This window comes from Notothenia rossii (assembly GCF_949606895.1).
Source record: "Notothenia rossii genome assembly, chromosome: 6".
Taxonomy (NCBI): domain Eukaryota; kingdom Metazoa; phylum Chordata; class Actinopteri; order Perciformes; family Nototheniidae; genus Notothenia; species Notothenia rossii.
Genome location: NC_136909.1, coordinates 21213635 through 21234274, shown reverse-complemented (window position 1 = coordinate 21234274; position 20640 = coordinate 21213635). Strand labels below are relative to the sequence as shown.

Sequence of the window (20640 nt, the reverse complement as noted above, 5' to 3'; positions counted from 1 at the left end):
CCGCGATGGAGTATGACAGAGTCATGTCGGCCGGGAAGGATGCAGCTCACAACGAACCTCTTGAGAGGATTAATGTCAGACAGCAGGAAAGCACACATCATGCCAGGTGATCGGGGTGAGTTGCGAAGTTTCTGTTGACAATCAGTGACTTTGCGGGCGTCAGTGGAATGAAGGCTAAGAGACGAAAAGAAGGAGAGCGGTCCAATGCTAGCGTTACCATGTAGCCATCCGGTGACTGGATGTTGGCTAGCTGTAGAGGTAGCGGTCAAGGCTACTAGGGATTTCCGCACCGGGACAGCTAAAAATATTTTTCCCACGTAGCTGTGTTGTGCAGAAACGAGGGTGTCCAATGTTAGTGGCCAGCTGACGGCAGGGAGTTGACGAGATTGTTGACGGCCAACGGCTGGAGGCTGGTAGCAAACGGGCTAGCAGGCTAGGGTCCGGTACGCGCGACAAAGCAAATAGGTAACGAAAAACTACTTGAACAAAGTAGCGATTCAGTTGGAGCCAATATTGACAGATGTTATATAACTAACCGATATATAAAGAAAAATCAGATAAAATATGTTCAAACACGAACTGAAAGTAGGATAGAGGTGGAGAAGCGGCGAACAAACCACGCCAGCGTCCTCTCCTATCGGCAGGCAAAAAGTGATAATGCCCATGATCTGCCCAGGCAGGGGACTATTATTTATATCTTTGTGTATATGATCTACCTGCTCCTATACACAAACATGTGCTAGTATAAAGGTCTGCAGGGAGCAATACTTGATATAAAAAGCATTCACACACACACACACACACACACACACACACACACACACACACACACACACACACACACACACACACACACACACACACACACACACACACACACACACACACACACATACACACACACACACACACACACGCACGCACACACACACACACGCTTTTATCAATATCTTAATCATATGAGTGCGGTAACTTTGTCCTCACAAGCACAGCACAACCTGAGCACACATAAATGCATTCAGGCCCCTAGCCCCTTTAAGTGTTCCTCTATCAGAGTGGTAAATGTCACAGGCAGAGGCAGGAGTGAAGAACCAGCCAGCAGTTAGTACGCAGTGTTGGGTGTAACGCGTTACAAAAGAAACGGAGTTACAGTAATATATTACTTTTTGCTGTAACGAAGTAATGTAACGCATTACTAATGAAATGTGGAAATATATTACCCGTTACAATGCTCAGTAACGCAGTTACAACACATTTTAACCCGAAATTAAATGGTGTTTTGTTTTTTAACAATGTACTAACATAGCGAGACATTCCGACACCAGAGACAAATTGTGCGGGTAGATTAGTAAACCTGGTGTGTTTACCCTTCAGGCTTTGCGTCGGGATCTTCGGGGCAGTTGAAAGCTATTCAGCCTCTAATCAAAAAGGAGAACGGAGCGAAAAATACAAACAACAAATTGTGTCAGGTGCACGTGACCTGCTCCGCTGCGCGTGCATAATTTCCAAAGTGCTTCCACAGCAGTGATACACATCTGTGGGTAATCATTTATACGAAGATGCAGAGCTCTCAAGTCTCACGCAATTGGCGTGAGACACACGCATTTCACTCCATTCACACGCTCACACGCCACACCTTGTATTTCTCACGCAGAGATTTTCTCACCCAGAGATTTCTTTCCAGGGTACCGCCCACCAAGTTGCGCCGCAATTTTGTAAACAAACTAGGCTTGTTTGAGACGCGTGCACTCACCCCCCCCCCCCCCCCGTTGACATTCGCGATACAGAGGGCTTCATGTGAACTTTGAGGGGAGCCAGAAATTGTAGTACGAAACACCGCTGCCAAAATCTCACGCTGAACTCTGTTCAAAACTTGAGAGCCCTGGAAGATGGTTAAAGCAACCATCACTAAACGCCAGCAACACTGCATCTACTGCAGACAGAAGCAACAGGTCAGATGGGGACATCACGTTACCCTCCGTTGTGGACACTAGCTTACTCCCGCCTGACTCGCCGCCCTCGCCCCAGGAGCAGCACTCTTGGGGCCCGCAGGTGCGCCAGCAACACTGCATCTACTGCAGACAGAAGCAACAGGTCAGATGGGGACATCACGTTACCCTCCGTTGTGGACACTAGCTTACTACCGCCTGACTCGCCGCCCTCGCCCCAGGAGCAGCACTCTTGGGGCCCGCAGGTGCCAGGATACCACGGCAAAACAGAGCCTGCCCAGGTATATCTAAACAAGTACCCGCCTGTACAGTGGGGTTAGGCGGTCATTTTGCAGCTCATGGTATAAAAATAGACAATGGCTAGAATATTCATGTGAAAATAGTGCCATATTCTGCCATGCCTGTAGAAATGTTGGGTGTTTACTTCCTCTCTGCCTTTTTCTGGTGATTTATCTGACGTCCAGCGCTCCGTCTTTTAACCTCTTTTCCTTTCTCTTTCTTGATCCTCCTTAGCAACCTTCATTATAGTCCTTGACAGTGGTCTGTACTGCTGGATTAACAACGTGTCACATGTTAAGAATTTACAATCAGAATCGAGTATTCAACTAAGCCGTGTAATACAAGTTGTTAGTAGCCTTAAGAGCCTACACAGTTGTTATGCTATACCACATAGCCCTTCACTGGATGTATAATGAGCTGCACTAAACTACATTTTAGCATTTAAAATACCTAGCCATTCTTTTGCGGTTATTTTGGTGAAAGTAGTAACTAAAAAGTATTGTAACTCATTACATTTCAGAGACAGTAATATTGTAATGTAACTCATTACTTTCAAAAGACAGTAATAAGTAATATGTAATATATTACATTTTGGAAGTAACTTGCCCAACACTGTTAGTATGTGCCTGTATATGTTTGCCTGTGTGTGCGTTTGCATGTGCCTGTATATGTGTGCCTGTGTGTGCATTTGCATGTGCATTTGCATGTGTGTGTGTGTGTGTGTGTGTGTGTGTGTGTGTGTGTGTGTGAGAGAGAGTGTGTTTGTCAGAGAATGAAGTGAAGAGCTGGCAGACAGTCCATAAAGGTTAATTAATAAGGAGACAACTAGCTAGCGGGGGCCTGCTATTACACAGATAGATTTTTAATACACATGCACACACAGGCCGGAATAAAGGGTCTCTCATCCAACTCCTCTCCTGCTTATATTGAAAATGTTGTCACGACAGATGCTACAGTGTTGGCAGACATGTTGCTGCAAAATGGGTCACATAATCCAGTGTTTACTACAGTTCTCACGCCACCAAATCAACATTGATGCACCACCAATTAGTCAGTATAAATATTGCTCTGCATGGCAGGACACTCCAGTTTTTCCACATAACCGAGAAAATGATCAGCAATACTTAATACAACAAGCAATTTGCCTCCAAACACTCTTATATTTTCCATTTGTATTATATTTTTCTTTTATGTTCTTATATATCTCCTATTATTAGTTTTTATATACAAATGTGTGCACATACATTTGCATTAACAAGACTGATCATTCTTTCACTGTCTGATATATAAGGAAATGTCAGCCATCACATTATGTAGGTTGAATTACACTTGACAATGGTAAATATAGCACAGTTTCAATTTGCATATCACTGTGTAGATACAAATATATGCAGCTCTGTCTGAAGTACAAAACTGACAAGAGCTCATACTTTATGGCCTTTTGTGGAGATTATGTCTATGTGACTGTATCTCAAGTGAAAAAAGCCAAGAAATATATATGTATATACATATTTTCAGCGCCCTGATGATCAAATTAATCTTAGACATGTATATAATGTAGTGCCAAAGGTTTAATGTAAACTGTTAAAACATTCAGTAATAAGTAAAATCCTGCATCAGTTGGAAGGGAAGGATTACCAACATTGCAACTAGTTTGTCCGACTGGCTATCAGTGTACAATTTATGTGTACCTTTTAATTTTTTAGCTACATGGTCATGTTCAATTCATTTTTGGTCTTTTTACACAATAGGCAAAGTAATTTTACATAATGTGGAATGGGAATGTGGCTTTGAAGACTTTGTCTTTTGGATATAATATGATGAAGTATCTAAGTCTAATTCACTGAAAGAAAATACCTGGAATTGGGATGGGCAGGAGCACTAAAATGTTTGCAAAATATAATTTGTGCACATAGTCAAACATAGTCTGAACAATATCAACTCATATACTGTACATCATTTATCAAGTGCTATCTTGCAAACATCTCCACTGCTTATTCCATCCTTTTTGCTAAGATGGATACTCTTTAGAGCAGGGGTGTCCAACCTTTCTTCATCTGAGAGCTACTTTGAAAAAACTAAAGTGGCCAAGAGCTACTTGCATCACATCGCTTACATTTATTCACATCGCACTCATCGGTTGAATTAAGCTACTTTTGTACACGTGTGAAATTGCAATACCTAAAGCTTATCACAAATCTTAACTTCACATCAAGGTCCAAGAAAACGACAATTTCTCACTTCTTATTATGGCCCACATAGTAAGTACATCACCTTAATTACCACCTTACAAGCATCTTATGGCACATGTGTAAAATAAGTGGCATTCACTCTTTTTCACAGTTAGTTAGATGACTGGCACTGTATGGAGTCCACCATAGAGGTGTATGCTGAACAGTTCAGCCATCTTCTTCTACGTTTTGACATTAAATTATAAACCATAATAAATCAATTGTATAGGTCCAACCTCCCTATATCTGAGTGTGAAATTGTTACATCCTGAAAAACAAAAAACTAATGCTTCTGCAGTCTAGCTGCAGCTTCTAGCAACGGTCTTCTGTTCAGAAAAAGACACTGAATGTCCTGAATGTAGCATCACACACATGACTTGAGTCTGAACACAGTGCACACTTATTCTCTGTCTTACTTACTGTTACATAAATCCCATGAATGTATGAGATTGAGTTGGTTTCATCATATCTCAGTCAGAGATCAACATATGTTTAAGTGAATAATAAAGTTTCTATCAGGTCACTATCAGCCTGTCACTCATTATTTTCAAGGAGGGGGCGGGGTTTGGAGGAACAGAGAGGAGACGGTGATCACAGCTTTGCACACGTATTTATCCTCTGAAAGTAGCGGACATTCATACTCTGCAATCCAAGACTTGATTAAATCCTCCACAAACCTGACATGAAGCTAACGCGAGTATTTTTTAAAACATAAATCCCTGTGTGTCTGAGCCGCAGCAACACGGACCGATTCAGGTGCATTTATTGTCGTCTGATTTTTCTACACGGTCTGTAAACCACGAGCGGCGAGCTACTGAAAAGCTGCCCGCGATCAACGTGTTGGAGACCCCTGCTTTAGACTGACTCACAGACTTTCTCTTCAGTACATTACGCTTCACTCAGACCCATACGTATCCGTACAAACACTAAAAGAGACAAGTCCAGATGATGGACTGCCCATAAAGATGCCCAATTAAGTTCATTGTACTTTAAGATGCTAAAGGTCACTGTGAATTTAATGTTAGCAGTGTAGAGTTGCAAAGAATAATCAATCCATCACTGGATATCTTATAAGGAAAAAAAGAACAAATAAGAGATAAAAGTGCTAGTGAGTCATCATGATGGACCAAAGTGGAAAATGAAAACAAAATCAAATGTATAACTACATTATAAACTAGAGTTCAATAATAACAGCTGACATTGTCAAGGCCTGACACAAAAGTACTGCTTCACCTTGTTGGCAGTCTTAATAATGCTGACATCAAACTCCACTCGGGAAGTCAAAAACAAATTACAGGGCGCTAACGTCACTTCCGAACAAAATCATGGCCTCACAATTGTTTCGTCATGTCTTAAAGCTGCTGAGTCGTATATTGCACCTGAAACAACAACTTAATCCAGAGTTATGGTTTCTTTACTTCCTCTACAGAAAAAAAAGGACAATAAGAGAAACTATCTAATTCAGAAATCACAGTTTAACGTGTTAAGCCCCAAGCCTGTTTTTCAGGTCTCGAAAATGACATGCCCAGAACAAATGACTATATCTTCACTTCTAAAAAGGGGTAAATTAATAATCTTTTTTATCAAAGCAATGAAACATCAGGTAGTTGGCTGTATAAGTGTCAGAATCCATATAGATGTTTTTATTTTAAAGTAAAGGAAAAAAACATTACTGAAAGTGAAAACCACCATTGAATGTTGGGATAGTAGCCAACAACCTTTAGGAATCCAAACTATAACATATAATAAGTACCCTTTATCAAGATTGATGCAAAACAAATGAAATTTGACCTTTTTAGAAGGGTTTAGAAAACTCACCTCTGGGTGTAAGCCTTTACACCCAGAGGTGAGTCCACCGGCAGACCGACACCGGACATCAATCCCCTATTTTTTCGGAGCTTCGTAAATACAAAGCTGTCTATGTCGACTGACGGTCTATTTGACACAGTGTTCATACTTTTGGAGTAATTATACAATTTTTGATGAACACAAATATTGTTTTCTTGCATCACTTTAACATTTTACGGGTAAAATTGACACTTTGACACTTTCCCCTGTCTGTTTGGTTTGTCTGTTTGTCTGTGTGTCTGTCTCCCTGGCTGGGCGTGGCTGTCCTACATTCCGATTCCCGCCAACTCACCTCCTCAGCTGCTGCTCATCTCACTGATTGCCACTACTCACCTGCACCTGCTTAAAACCCTGCTTCCCATCCTCAAACTTGGCCAGTTCTTCATTTAATCTTCAGTGGTAAACTATCGTCCAGGCCTACAAGTGGTTTTCCTAGCGACTTTTTGATGCTCCTTGTGAAAGGAAATTAGTTTTCCTAATCCTGCTTGTTTTTCCTGTTCCAGATCCAAATACTCCAGCCGCTCTGCCTGCCACGTCCAGCCTCCCCTCCTGGCGAGCCCAGCTCCACGTCTTCCCTCTACGAGCTCTTCGTCAACTCCTTTCCAGTGTCGTGGACAAAATAAAGCCTTTTTTGACACTTCACCACAGTCTCAGTCTAGTGCTTGCATAGCGGGTTCTCATCTCCAGTCACTTCTCGGGAATCCTAACACGACGTTTTCTTGAATTGTCACAAAACTGATAATTTCTGTATATTTTGGTAGGTTATAAGCTTTTGAAAAGCATGGAGCTGGCAGGAGCTTCACAGCTTTCGTTTGTTTGAGGCATATGAAAAGGGGAAGCCTTGTATTCTTGACACACCTGGACTAGTTTTGGTCCTGTCCTTGTTTCCTTTGACTCACTCTTATTTTGAGTTATTCTGCTTACTTTATATGTGGCCCTACTCCAACTTAAAAGACTGTTGTTGAGTATGATTGTGCAGAACACGGTTGTAATGAGTAATAGATAACTTTTCACATTTAAAAACATTGTCTTATCAGATTAAAGGTATACCAACAAGTACAGTAGGCCAAATAACCTAGTTAGTTGTTTTGCATAATAAAACATGTGTTAGTGTCAAAGGCAAGGAACATATATGTCAGGTTAAATGCTGTCCAATAATTCAAACAAGTTTAATAAGTCAAAAGAGCACTTTATAAATATTGGAACCAAAATAACAAAGTCAGTGTGTTATCATGGATTTACTCAACACTCAATTATAAGTATTTTGGGTGCCGTCTCATACTTAAAGGTGGGGTATGTAATTTATTTCAGAAACACTTTTTGTTTTATATTCCATGGAATGCTCTTAACATCCCGATAGCAATGAATATATGACATGCTTTGACAATAAATACATAACAAATGTCCTCTGTGGAAGCCGTAGCGCTGTAAAAAGCAAGACCAATAATTTTAGCTGGCCCGGCTAAAGTAACTGGATGGCCTACCTGCCTGTCAGCCTTCCATTTGTGCACAAACTTATCTCGTGCCCTCATTGGTCATGTGTTCGTTCGTTTGTGTTAGAGGAGGGGCTCTGTAAGGAAGTGGCAGACTTTTTCCGGTTGTGTATTTTCAAATTCTTGCGCACTCGAGCTGGTTTCTCCAAAAGTACCTACCCCACCTTTAAGAGCATTCCATGGAATATAACAAAAAGTGTTTCTGAAATAAATTACATACCCCACCTTTAAGTGTAATACAAAAACATAACATATAATATGGTTAATAGTCTAAGCTCATCCAAAAAACGAACCTGCCAAAGAGTGTAAACAATATGCCAAACAATAAACCAATACCTGATAAAGATTTGATTTGTCTCAGGAGCTAAGGCACAAGCAGACAGCATGCCTCTCACACTGTTAACTACAGTCTGCAAATCAGCCATCACACCAGCTAGTCAATAGAAAACAGACAAGACAAGCAATCAGAGAGCGAGGCAGTTCCAGACTGCACAGAGAGGATTAATCACAGGAGACATGACTTTAGCCATGCCACTGTAACATCTACCCTCCAAGTGGGGACTTTCAGAACTTCCATCTTAACTTAAGCTGAAACAATATTACTGTTGATCAAAATTAAGGAGAGTTTGTGTATGGGGATACTGCTAAAGGAAATGGAGGAGGAGGCATAGAGGCAAAAACCACAAAAAAACCACAGAGCAATTTTCTTGATAAATTGGATTGTCTGTTGATGTGTATGGGGGTGGAAGTACTCTGAACATAATGTGTACTTGGGTGTGTCCCATAATTTGACATCATTTGTATTAATTTTTTAGACCGGTATCATAACTTGGCAAGTGATGAAAATGCATACCTGCAGATCATTGTCACTAGATTAAAGTCTGAGTGCGAACACAGCTGTCAAGCATTAAAAAGTAATCATATGTAATGTGTACAAGCTACAGTATTTAACATCTTAAAGTGATATAACGACAACAAAGAGTAAATGTTCTTAGGTATGTAATTAAATCATCATTTGTGAAAGAGAAATCTGCAGACACATTCATTGAAACTCAAATAACATATACCAACTAAAAATATGAAAAACAATTAATGTAAAAGTTCAGGAAAATGTCATGAATCTTCTCAACTTAATTTTCAGTTAATTATTTCAAGGCTGAACATCACTGGAAACCTTGCATATCTCTTGCAGTCTTCATAACGGAGAAGAATTGCAATCTATAATGGATTTCATGGTTAATTATTACTTCTTACGCAAGAGGAAATGGAATTTGTGAGATAAACCATTTTAGAAACCAAATACCCTAGATTCATCACTTTGAAGGTTTAGTCGAGACATTGCCTTTATTTTTGAAGATGTTGGATTCAGCGGTCCATCTCAGATCGTTCTGGATTGCGACCCAACACAATTGCAGATAAAAGGAGTTTCCTAATAGGGTGTCTCTCTCAGGAGAGACAGGCTGAGGTCTGAGACATCCGGGAGAAGCTCAGAGTAAAATCACTTCAAACACCTTTAGTTTGAAAGGAGCTTTCAAAGGTGTTTCCAGTCATCTGATAAGGATGCCTTCTGGACACTTCCCTGTGGACGTATTCTGGGCACGGCTAACTGGGCGGAGAATGTTAAAGGGCCCATGTCATGCTTTTCCGGTTCTTACCCGTCCCCTTGTGTGTTATGAAGGTTTTAATGCATGTAAACGGTCTGCAGAGTCACAAACCCTCAAAGTACACCCTGTAGCGAGTAAAACTCGAACACAGAAAATAACTGTCTATTCTGCCCAAAAATGCCTCGTTGGAGAATTCTCATTTTCCAATGTTTTCTTCCTGGGTTCTCTGACGTGCAGAGGTCGCGCTAACCGAATATTTTCCGTCCATGTCGTTTTTTTTTTAACAATGACGGAAAAATCTGAAAGCCGTCTGTCATTTTGACAGATTACAACCAACTCAGAACAGCGCCAAAGTTTCCCCGCAGCAGGGCTCCGGTGTTGTGCCGTGTTATTATGCATGCCCTCCGAAAAGTAAATTATATAGTTTCCAAACCTAACTTTGCCAATGTTACGACCCTGGGTCGTTATGTGTATTGTGTGCAGATTTGTACTTCCTCCTTCTGTGTTTATGTGGCTGCATGTGATTGAACAGGTGGTGTCCGGTTGCTGATTGGCTGCCCTTGACAGGCTGATTGGTCCACCTGAGGAGACGGGAGCATTTAAGCTGCAGCCGTGCTGTTTCTCGGTCTCTCTGACTCAACTTCTCCTACTCCCAATGCGGCGCTTGTTTAGATATTTTGTCCTGTGGTGCTGTGTTCGCACTTTGATATCATTTTGTCCTTCTCCGCTGGCTGTGGGTTTTTTTCACATTACCTGTCTTTGTAAGACGGATTTATTTTCTCAGGAGTGCAAACCCTTTTTTTTCTTTTTCCCTTTTGGATTGTTTGTTTTCTCCTGTTTAAGTTAGAGTAGGTAAGAAGCCTGTATATATTTTTTTTTCTCGGTTAGGTAAGATTTTTTGTTTAAGGTTAGTTCGTTTGGGTGGTTTTGTTACTCCTGTTTTTTTTTTTGTATCATACTTTCTGCATGTTTTCTGTTTTGGAGATTTGGTAAATTAAATGTACCAAACGACATTCTCGGTCTCTGCCGTTGTCTTGAGAGTGGGAAAAGAGCAAACTTTGTGCTGCGGTGCGTAACAGCCGAACAGATAATTGAAATGTCTGTGAGTACTTGCTTTACGCTGCGCACGCTCCCGCGAGGTGCAGTGGGCATGCATAACACAGCACAGTTCACGAGCGAGTAGAATTTAAATATATTCTAGTAGACCTCAAAAGTGGAAATATGATCAGTAGAAATGTCCATGACATGGGACCTTTAAGCAAACCTAGAACATGCAGGAGGGATAACACATACCACCTGACCTGGGAACACCATTGGATCCTCCAGGAGGAGCAGGAGGCGACTTAAAAGCCAGCAAGACAAATAGAGACCAAGTATATTTCTCACAGGTCGGGGGACAAAAGCAAGGCCACAGAAAAAATGAAAAAAAGTTATCATGAAGCTTTGGTTTTGCCAATTTAAACATACAGAAACACATTACTACCAGCTAACTATGTATAAGTCTCCTTCATCAATTACCCAGCATGCTCTGCTTGTAACAACATATTTAGAGGATCAAATATTTATGTTTGGGGCCAATATGTTTATTGATTTGGTAGCATAGATATTATATTTTGTAAGATGTGGAGGTCGTGATGAGACACGTTTACTTTGGAGTGTCTTTTGTAACCCCAGAGTTTGATAAATGAGTGGAGCAAAGTACATCCGAACGCTGAAAATTGAAATTTAAGGTGACATAAATTGCATTTAACAAGTCAGGCGACACCTTGGTAGTGACCTGTCAATAATGAGGGATCCAGGTCATAAAGCATACACTGCTTACTTTTACTTTTAAATACCAGACATTTAGAAGGTTTGAAACTACCTAATGAGACCATAAACACAACATTAACATGCTTACTGATGTAAATATCATGAGGAGGTCATTTTCGTATAGACTTCTGACCGGTTGAGTCGCCCCCATGCTGGACATTAGAGAGAATCAAGTTAAAGGCATTTTCGTTTTGGCTTATTTTCTCCGGTACAGAGGTTGCCGTAGTTTGCTGAGTGCTGACTCATTACTGCTAAATAAATCACACTTTCAAGAACAAGTAACTAAGAGATACAAATAATAGATGTGCTGTGTGCCTTGTATGCACTAATGCATCTTGTTTCCACTTGTAATGTGAGAAGTTTTTACCCATCCATCCTTCATTTTGCTCTTGCGTTGCCTGAATATACATCGTTTATTTACTCACTTTCAGAGTTGGCATTCAGCAGCTTATTCAAGCAACTATGATCATGTGATCAAATAATACAATAAATCACTCAGGATAAAACACTGTTTTTTTTATTATACTCACATCATATTTTGAGGCAATGCAGATGGGCTGTCATGCAGGAGGAGAATCACAAAGTGAGACAACATGTAAGTGGATAACAACAAAGAGGTATTTACAGAACAAACAAGACCATCTGTTAGCCGCCTTACAAACATATTGTGGTGTTGCATTGATAGATAAAAGAGTTTGGCATGTGGGTTTTTTTCCTAACCATCTTTCTGCCAGTTGCCAGATGAAACTACTTTACAGAGTTGTCATACTGTTGTCTCTCACACATAATTACCACATGGACATTAACGCAGAAACACATTTGCATATGTATTATCTCTCTTTATCTGATAACAGTTGGCTATATTTATAACGGCAGAACATTGATCAGTAACAGCAACTTGGACATTTTAACTTACATGTCGTTAAAAACAACATTCTCAGTTTTACTTGATTGAAAGTTGCAAATGCAAACCTATTAAAAGTAACAGCATATCAAGAAACACAAGATAAGTCTGTCTAAGTTCATATGTTGACGTCTGAGTTTTTTATTGAGTATTAATTGACAGTATAAGACTTTTATTTGTTCTATGTCCGTGGGCTTAACATATCTCTTTAATTCCCTAACCGGTCTTCACCAATTTATCAGACAATATCAATTAAGAGAATTCAGCCAGCAAAAGTTAATTTGAAAAAATACTGAAGCACAACTTTAAAATAAAACTTGTTGCTGATTGTGATTTGGACCTCTATGTAGAATAATTCAACATGAGATGTACTCTTCTAAACATCTTTGATTTATTTTTGAGTGACAAAGCTATGATTTATAATCCCACATTAATGCTCACCGTTAATCTGAGGTCTAACTCACTCCATCAATGTGGTCTTGATAAAGTAACTGCTAGGATGGACAGGGTGATGTAAATAGAGTAAAGGATTGTGATACTTAGCCAGTGAGATTAAGCAGGAAAATAAGTAAGAGAAACAGAGAGAGAATTGCCAAGAAAAAGCTATCACTGGCTAAAGTACAGACAAAAGAAGACAGATAAAAAAAGTACTGTCTGAAAGAGAGCTTGAGAAACAAAGAGAGACTATAATGGGCAACCAACTGGGAGGAGAGAGATACGGAATACATTCAAGCTGAATGTGTAAAGAGATGATCCCATAGGGTTTGGAGGCAAACTATAAAGTTCTACAATAGTCTAAAATATACATACCACATTGAAAGCATTTATTAAATTGCATTGCTTAACATAGCCATGAGCCATAGTGTGTCCATCTGTGTATGTGTGCAAGAATAGCCATATGACTTTGCAGCTTTTCTTTGAATAAAACAACATGTACTTCCCATTCTCTTTGTGTGACAGAGTTGGTTAATACTGACTTGAATCAAACAGTTGATGCTTTGTGTGAATGCAGGCATCACAATCGCTCTTGATCATTTGAACTCAAGAGGGAAGACATGGTTGCGATGTTAAAAGCAGCAGCTATCAATACAAAGGCATCAGACGGATCAAGCATCAATGAGAGGGACTGCAAAGCGTCGCAGGACAGATGAGGGGGGGGGGGGGGGGGGGGGGGGAGTGAGTGACAGCACCATTCAACAGCTTACAACGACAATCCCAATGCTTATTCACTCGCTTCCTTTTCGCAGCGTTCTTTCAGTTATTCTAATATGTATGTCTCTGATCTCACCATGCAACTATACAGTAGATTATGCTTGTTTATCTTCTCCTAATTCCACTCGTCACTCGGTCTCTCTCAGCAGACAGATCATTAGGATTAGACGTCTGAAAGTGCCTATCCCATCAGATGCTGATCGGCCACAGTGGCAGAGTGTGGGAACCAGAAAATGAGCTGGTGACAGATAATAGCCGGCTCTGTACCTTACATCAGAAGAAAGAGATTGAAGAGGGGAAAAGAAGGCAACTGAGAATGAGAGAATTGCCTGATGTTTCTTTGACATTCATCTTCAGACTCTAGGAACATTGTTGTTTACTGTCTGGAGAAAAGATTGGCATGGTAAATGGCAGTGGTCTCATCCATTTAGGGTCTCTCATCATCAGTGACAGCAAAGATGAGTGTAAACATGTACATACTCTGAGTAATGATCAGGGAATTGCCAGACTAGAGAAACATTTATTTGTTTGCTTTATTTGGAGATTGTCTTGCTGTGAAAATATGTTTTAATGTATCTTAAGTGCAAGTGCAATTACCAGGAGAACATATCATTTGCTCTACCTTCAAAAATGGTGTTGTGTCTAATTGTGTTTTAAAATCCTTGAAATATAAAAATAAATATAAATGCAGCACCACTGCTTTTATTAATTTATCCAGGCATGTAACACTGATGGGAAGGTTAGCTATTTGTTCATTATATGTTGGATTAAAATTAATCTGGTCTTCATTTAACAAGTATTAGTAGGTAGTGGGCTAAAAGGTTCTGTTCAATGGGGTCTAGGTGCAGGTAATGGATGAATTAACTGTAGTTATGTTTTATACAGCTTTGAAACTGGCTTACAGAAAGCAGTGTGTAATGAGCAGGAGTTATTGCACCTCCCAGCTGCGTCGTGCCTGCTGACTAATGAAGCGCCTCTCACAACAACAGCGCCATACCCTGGCCCAGTATAGCTCTAAAGAGGAGGGTCATCTGTGTCATGAGCCACAAACAGATGAAGTGTGTGGACAAATATATCTATGTGTTAGTCTAGTGTTAGGACTATGTTTGCAGTCAAGGATTTACTCAGCATGCACGTTTAAATTGGGTGAGTGTGTTTTCAGCCATGTTTGCAAATTACTGAGATTTTTTTTACACATGTCATAGTTCATACAACATACATGTTAAATGTCAACATGAATTGTCTGTTGTTTCTGAAGGGCCTGAGAAAAAAAGTACCACAGCATTAAAGTACCTTTATGTATCCGAAAGTCTAGCTTTAAAGCAGTGTTACACTGCCCTCTTTAGTGGAATATGTTAAACGTCCATTACCTCTGGCCCACAGCCACCACTTCTGACTGGTGTGGTCAGAAGTGTGCTCTGTTGCTCAGCTGCAGCAGACTGTGGCGTCACTGTATACTGACACATACTGTGCACGTTAAAGCCAAACGTGTCTCAAGTCTCAACAAAGTTGTTTAACACAGCCCAAAAGATACCGATCTATGCATTGGTTTTCAGTCATAATCAATATTGACAAAGTTCCCATGAATGTCACCAAACATGATGACTAAGTCCTGCTCTACAGCCAAGTGACTTTCAAAGACTAAGTAAGCAACAGAGAAACCACTCCAGACAGCTATTAATGAATAAATGAGGACCCTTACACCCACATGCCTTTTATCTTCCTATCCAAGCAAACCTTTTGAAAGGAAATTGTAAACATTAAACGTGTGTCTGTGTGGAATATATATAAAAGCCAAGTGCCCCTGTCTCTGTGTGTGTGTGTGTGTGTGTGTGTGTGTGTGTGTGTGTGTGTGTGTGTGTGTGTGTGTGTGTGTGTGTGTGTGTGTGTGTGTGTGTGTGTGTTTTCATAATGGATGTTCAGTTTTCACTAAGGTGTTAATGTTTTCTTTTTTAAAAAGGTCTCACAGTAATGGCTTGGAGAGTTGCTTTGTTTGCTGATTCATTTCACTGGCAGTCCAACAAACAACACACCACAGACATAAAAAAACGATGTTCATGCACGTACACACACACACACACACACACACACACACACACACACACACACACACACACACACACACACACACACACACACACACACACACACACACACACACACACACACACACACACACACACACACACAAATTCAAGTGTTCTTTCCAAACTGCTGATGCTTTTAAAGTAGCTGGCCCTGGGGTATAAGCAGTGACAGTAGTGTACAGACTTTGCTCAAGGGGAACTTGACATGCAGCTTGTGTGGTGGAGTGTGTGTGTGTGTGTGTGTGTGTGTGTGTGTGTGTGTGTGTGTGTGTGTGTGTGTGTGTGTGTGTGTGTGTGTGTGTGTGTGTGTGTGTGTGTGTGTGTGTGTGTGTGTGTGTGTGTGTGTGTGAGTGTGTGTGTGTGTGTGTATGTATGTTTCTTGCTCACTGGTGTCATCTTTCATCAAGTCATTTTTCAACTCCTCAGAGCACAATCTATAAACAAACTTATATTTGGCCGGTTGATTTAGTTGTACATGTCACAGGATATGTTGTTTTTCATTTTCATTTTCATTTGATAGGCTGTTGCGTTTCTCCTGTTTCCATAGCTCTGAACATATTATTCAATGATTACAAAGCAGGGATTATATTAAGTGATTTAGTGAATTAATCAGTTGTGACTGGACTGCACCAAGCATGAGCCATTTGGGAAATAGTTTAATATAAACCTTTACACTCACACAATATTAATACATGAAATAGCTTAAGACATATACAACTTAATGAAAACCTTCAGCATATAATAATCCTAACTTCAGTAAATAGAAAGGGTTATCTCATTTTGTCTATGAATGATTACAGTAGAAATACCTGTTGTGACTTCCCAACACTTCTAGTAAAGAAAATTGCAAAAATGAAACCAATGTTAAATGATAAAGTATAATTGAAATAGAAAAGCTACTTCAGTGATTATATGTATGCTATTATGTATTCCACATTGAACAATGGCACCAAACAATTCATAAAAAAACATCGAAGCAGCTTCCAAAGACACTCCATGGAGATAATGTCTCATTTAGCAAAAGGCTGTAAGTCTCATGTGAAACATTACTGTTGATTACCATGACATTTTTATCAATATGCATGGCAGACAATTAGATCATAGTAAAATATCATACAATATGTATAGTAACCATTTTGAAAAATAAGTCCAAAGAGTTCTAATGAAAAATGTATGGGTCCATATCTGGTTTCTTATTAATTGCATAAAGCATGTTCAAGCCAAAAACGTTGTTATCAGACACCGGAATATTATAGACACAGTGAACTGTTCCTTTGACTGACAGGATTCTCTGGAGCCTTTCCTAGATCTTCTGTTGTTGAGCTATTGGATAAGAAGCATACGCCTCTCTCTCTATATAGCATCACTCTAAGATCAACCCACATACTAAACTGTGCAGGCTCACAGAAACACACTGCACATACACATTGCTCTACACCTGTATCTAGCTGTCCACTTGATGGTCAGGTTCGACTGCTCTTTTGAGATGTCCACAGAGAGAGAGAGTAGGTGTGTCTGTGTGTCTGATGCCATTCATTAGGGAATACAGATGTGTATTGGCGCAGAGTAAAAGTAAGGATGCCGTCCGCAGCCTGAGGGCATTTTCTTCACACACACAAACACGCACACACAAAAGCCCTTTCCCAAAGTGCTGATGTCCGTAATATTTGTACAATGCAACTATATGTATCAAATTCTTTGTTCATCAAGCAGTGTAGCTCTGAAACCTCTGCCCCTGTTAAAGGTAATTTCAGCAGCTCAAAGTTCAAGCCACCCGTCTAAAATATGTACTGATATCAAAGTGCTATCAGAGCTGCTTGCATTTTAAGTGAGAACAGTGGGAGCATAATAATATTGAGTGGCTTTTTTTATAATGCCAATGTGGTTGCCTATGAATAACCATTGAGATATATATATATATATATATATATATATATATATACATTGTCGTAGTGCTCCAAAGATGGGTTGGAAATGGTTGAACTGTAAGTTACACTCTTTTGGCTGTCTGTCTCACTCTCTGCCTCATTCAAGCTGACTGACCTCATAGGACCATAGGAAACTAAAGTCATGTTCACAAATACAATCATTTATAAATAGCACATAATGCATTTGTTGAGGGACCTATCAGTACCTTAAATCATTGCAAAGCATTAACTTAATATAGTTCAGTGTTATACCTTGAATAATGCAAGCTGTTCACAAAATCATTCATGATATATAGATCTATGTAAAAGTGTAACTCTAAAGTGCATACGGCTAAGACAGCATAATTGACCTGAACTCATTGCTGTCGAAATAGTTTCTCACTAGGCTCTGCATACTACCCATTTGTATCATTGTGTATGTTTTGTGTTGGGCTATAATCTCAATTGAATAATCACAATAGCATCTGTTGGACTTTTAATAAAAATTAAATTGAATTACTAAAATATATATATATATATTAAAACAATAAGCAACCAAAGTTGTTTACGCCAATGATATATAAAGTCATGAGCAGCCCATCATTGTCCCTTTAAAGATCTCCTATCATGCTAGTTTTAGGCATACATTATGGGTCTCAGATAGCCTATATATAAAAAAAAATTCTATGATGTGTTTTGCTCAAAATACCAAACAGATCATGTATTTTAGACATCCCTCATATCCCTCTATTTCAGCCCTGTTAGAGAAGTGCTGATTCTGGGTACTTAGCTTGATTTTTTTTTTTAAAAGACGAGGGGGAGCTTGTGCCTGCTCAGAATTCTACCGGAGATACACCTAAATGCTCCCGTGATTAAACGCCATATCATGTTCAAAACCACATCAAGGATTATTTCTGAAACAGTATGGAGCTCAAATGCTTTTTCTCTCGCGGATTTACCACAAGGTGAGTCCATTTTTTTTATTTCCTGCTTTTTTGCAAATACATTCTCGAGTACAGGTTAGCGCTGAGTGTTAGCGATGCTTGCTAATGTAAACACAGACCATATTACTTCCAAAACACATCGCACATTGTTTCTGATAGCAGCGTTTCTGATAGGGCTGTGGGTGCAAAGCCAGCACACATTCACAATATTACATAATATCAGCAGCAAATCTGGATCAGCTCCGTTGTACTCCCGTTTTTAGAGATTTGGGTATGAAGGAAAAGCGAGAGGGTTTTGGTTTCTGACGTTTTGAGTTCCCTGACATACCGGGGACACATATTTATGTATAAAAGACAACAAAAAGTGCATTTTGCATGATAGGAGACCTTTAAATGTAACATGACAATTTAGTTTTTTTGGGGTGGATTGATTTATATACAACAAGTGTGAACATTTGTTGTAGGAAAGACTATCAGAAACCAGCATTACTAAATGGTATCAAGACGAATGTAATGACTGCAAAATAGAGAGAAGATAAATCAGGAAAAATATACTTAAAAACATGAAACATTTTCTCAAAATATGTCCAAAGTCATTCAAAGTGGATAGCATGTCATGCATACAGCAACAGCGAGGGGGCAAGTGTTTCTTGTATGAGTTTGTGTGTGCGATGTGAGTGTGTGCGTATGTGATATGAGTTTGTGTGTGTGCTGTGGCAGTTTTTTTTTGCGTTATGTGTGACAAAAAAATGTGTCCAAATGCATTATAATTCCGTAAATACACAAGCATGCAAACATGAGGTTTGTTTGACAGATATGATTTGCATGCATTAGTATTCACCATGATTTATTTGTTGTCTGTGTGCATGTGTCTGTCTGCATCTGTTTTAAATACTGGATTAGCGAGCATTGAATATGTTCCTCTCCAACATGCAGAAGCCAGCAGCAATAACAGCAGCCTTCTAAAATAACAGTAATTAAATGGCACACAAAAGGTATCTTAGTTCAAACTGCCAAAATTGCCTATGATATCACTCTATTACAAACTGTGATGTGAAGTTCAGCCTTTGACTCTGAATAACTGTCTTTACTAAAAAAAATACTATACATCATATATGGATTTGGTTTCATTGACATGGTTGATAAGGAAATAAGTTGTTAAAACCTGTAAACAGGGACATGCATGTACACACACCTACAGTCTTATAAAGTGGATAGCATCCAGAAATAAAACCACACTATCTGCACTGTATAATGTCAGGTATTAACTGTGAGCTGAGGGGAGCAGTAGTACACAATGCTAATCTCATCTGAATTGGCGGGAGAGAGAAGGGGGGATGAACAGAGACAGAGGGTAACTGAGGAAAAAAAGGAGAGTGCAAACAAAAAAAGGCACTGGAAGAACAATGTAAAAGTTAAATCCCAATTTGAAAAAAAGAAGAAAAAACTGCATGTGTCCAGACTATAATCCACACACACACAACTGCAACTTCAAAGCGATAAGGATGGCCAAATCTGAGCTCAGCTAATGGCACAGTCAACCCACTGGCATGTCGGGCATACAGCAACAGCGAGGGACAAGTGTTGGTTGTGTGTGTTTGAGTCTGCAATGTGTGTGTGTGTGTGTGTGTGTGTGTGTGTGTGTGTGTGTGTGTGTGTGTGTGTGTGTGTGTGTGTGTGTGTGTGTGTGTGTGTGTGTGTGTGTGTGTGTGTGTGTGTGTGTGTGTGTGTGGTGTGGTGTGGGTGTGTTTTTGAGTGCTGTGTGTGACACAAAATGTGTCTGCTGCCACAGCAAAAAGCGGTCAAGCTGTTGGATCTACTAGATAAGCATTCTGGATGGCTGCTCATGGCTGAAGTCTTTGCTCACACACACTAAGGCACACACACCCACACCCACACATACAGTACACGTATACACACACACACAGGCTCAGCAATGAAGACAGATATGGCTATGATACACATGTGATATGAAACCTGGTGTTTCAGCACAACAGAGGTTTTACTCTGTGTTGCCACTCAGAACCAGATAAGAAAATATTAGATGTGTGTGTGTGTGTGTGTGTGTGTGTGTGTGTGTGTGTGTGTGTGTGTGTGTGTGTGTGTGTGTGTGTGTGTGTGTCTGACATTTTCCTTGCGACTGTAGCCCTCAGAGAGATTAATATGAAGAGTTGCATGCGTGAGAGAATGTAGAGATTGTACTATGTGAGTCTGCGGGCTGTTTTACAGTCTGTTTTGTGCTTCTGTCTTTTTCTGTCATCTTTGCAAAAAAAGTTGTGGTATTTTTCACAAAACTTTGGCTCCAACTGTTCTTTTCATCTGAATGTTACTTTATACAATGTTTAAACACAATACAGTTACAGCAGATGT

The 20640-nt window shown here is 39.8% G+C and overlaps 1 protein-coding gene across 5 annotated transcripts in view; it reads right to left on the bottom strand.

The window, feature by feature from the left end:
* Nucleotides 1-20640, bottom strand: part of grid2 (glutamate receptor, ionotropic, delta 2) — a 486943-nt gene that overhangs the window by 305203 nt on the left and 161100 nt on the right. The gene's annotated exons all lie outside the window — the stretch shown is intronic.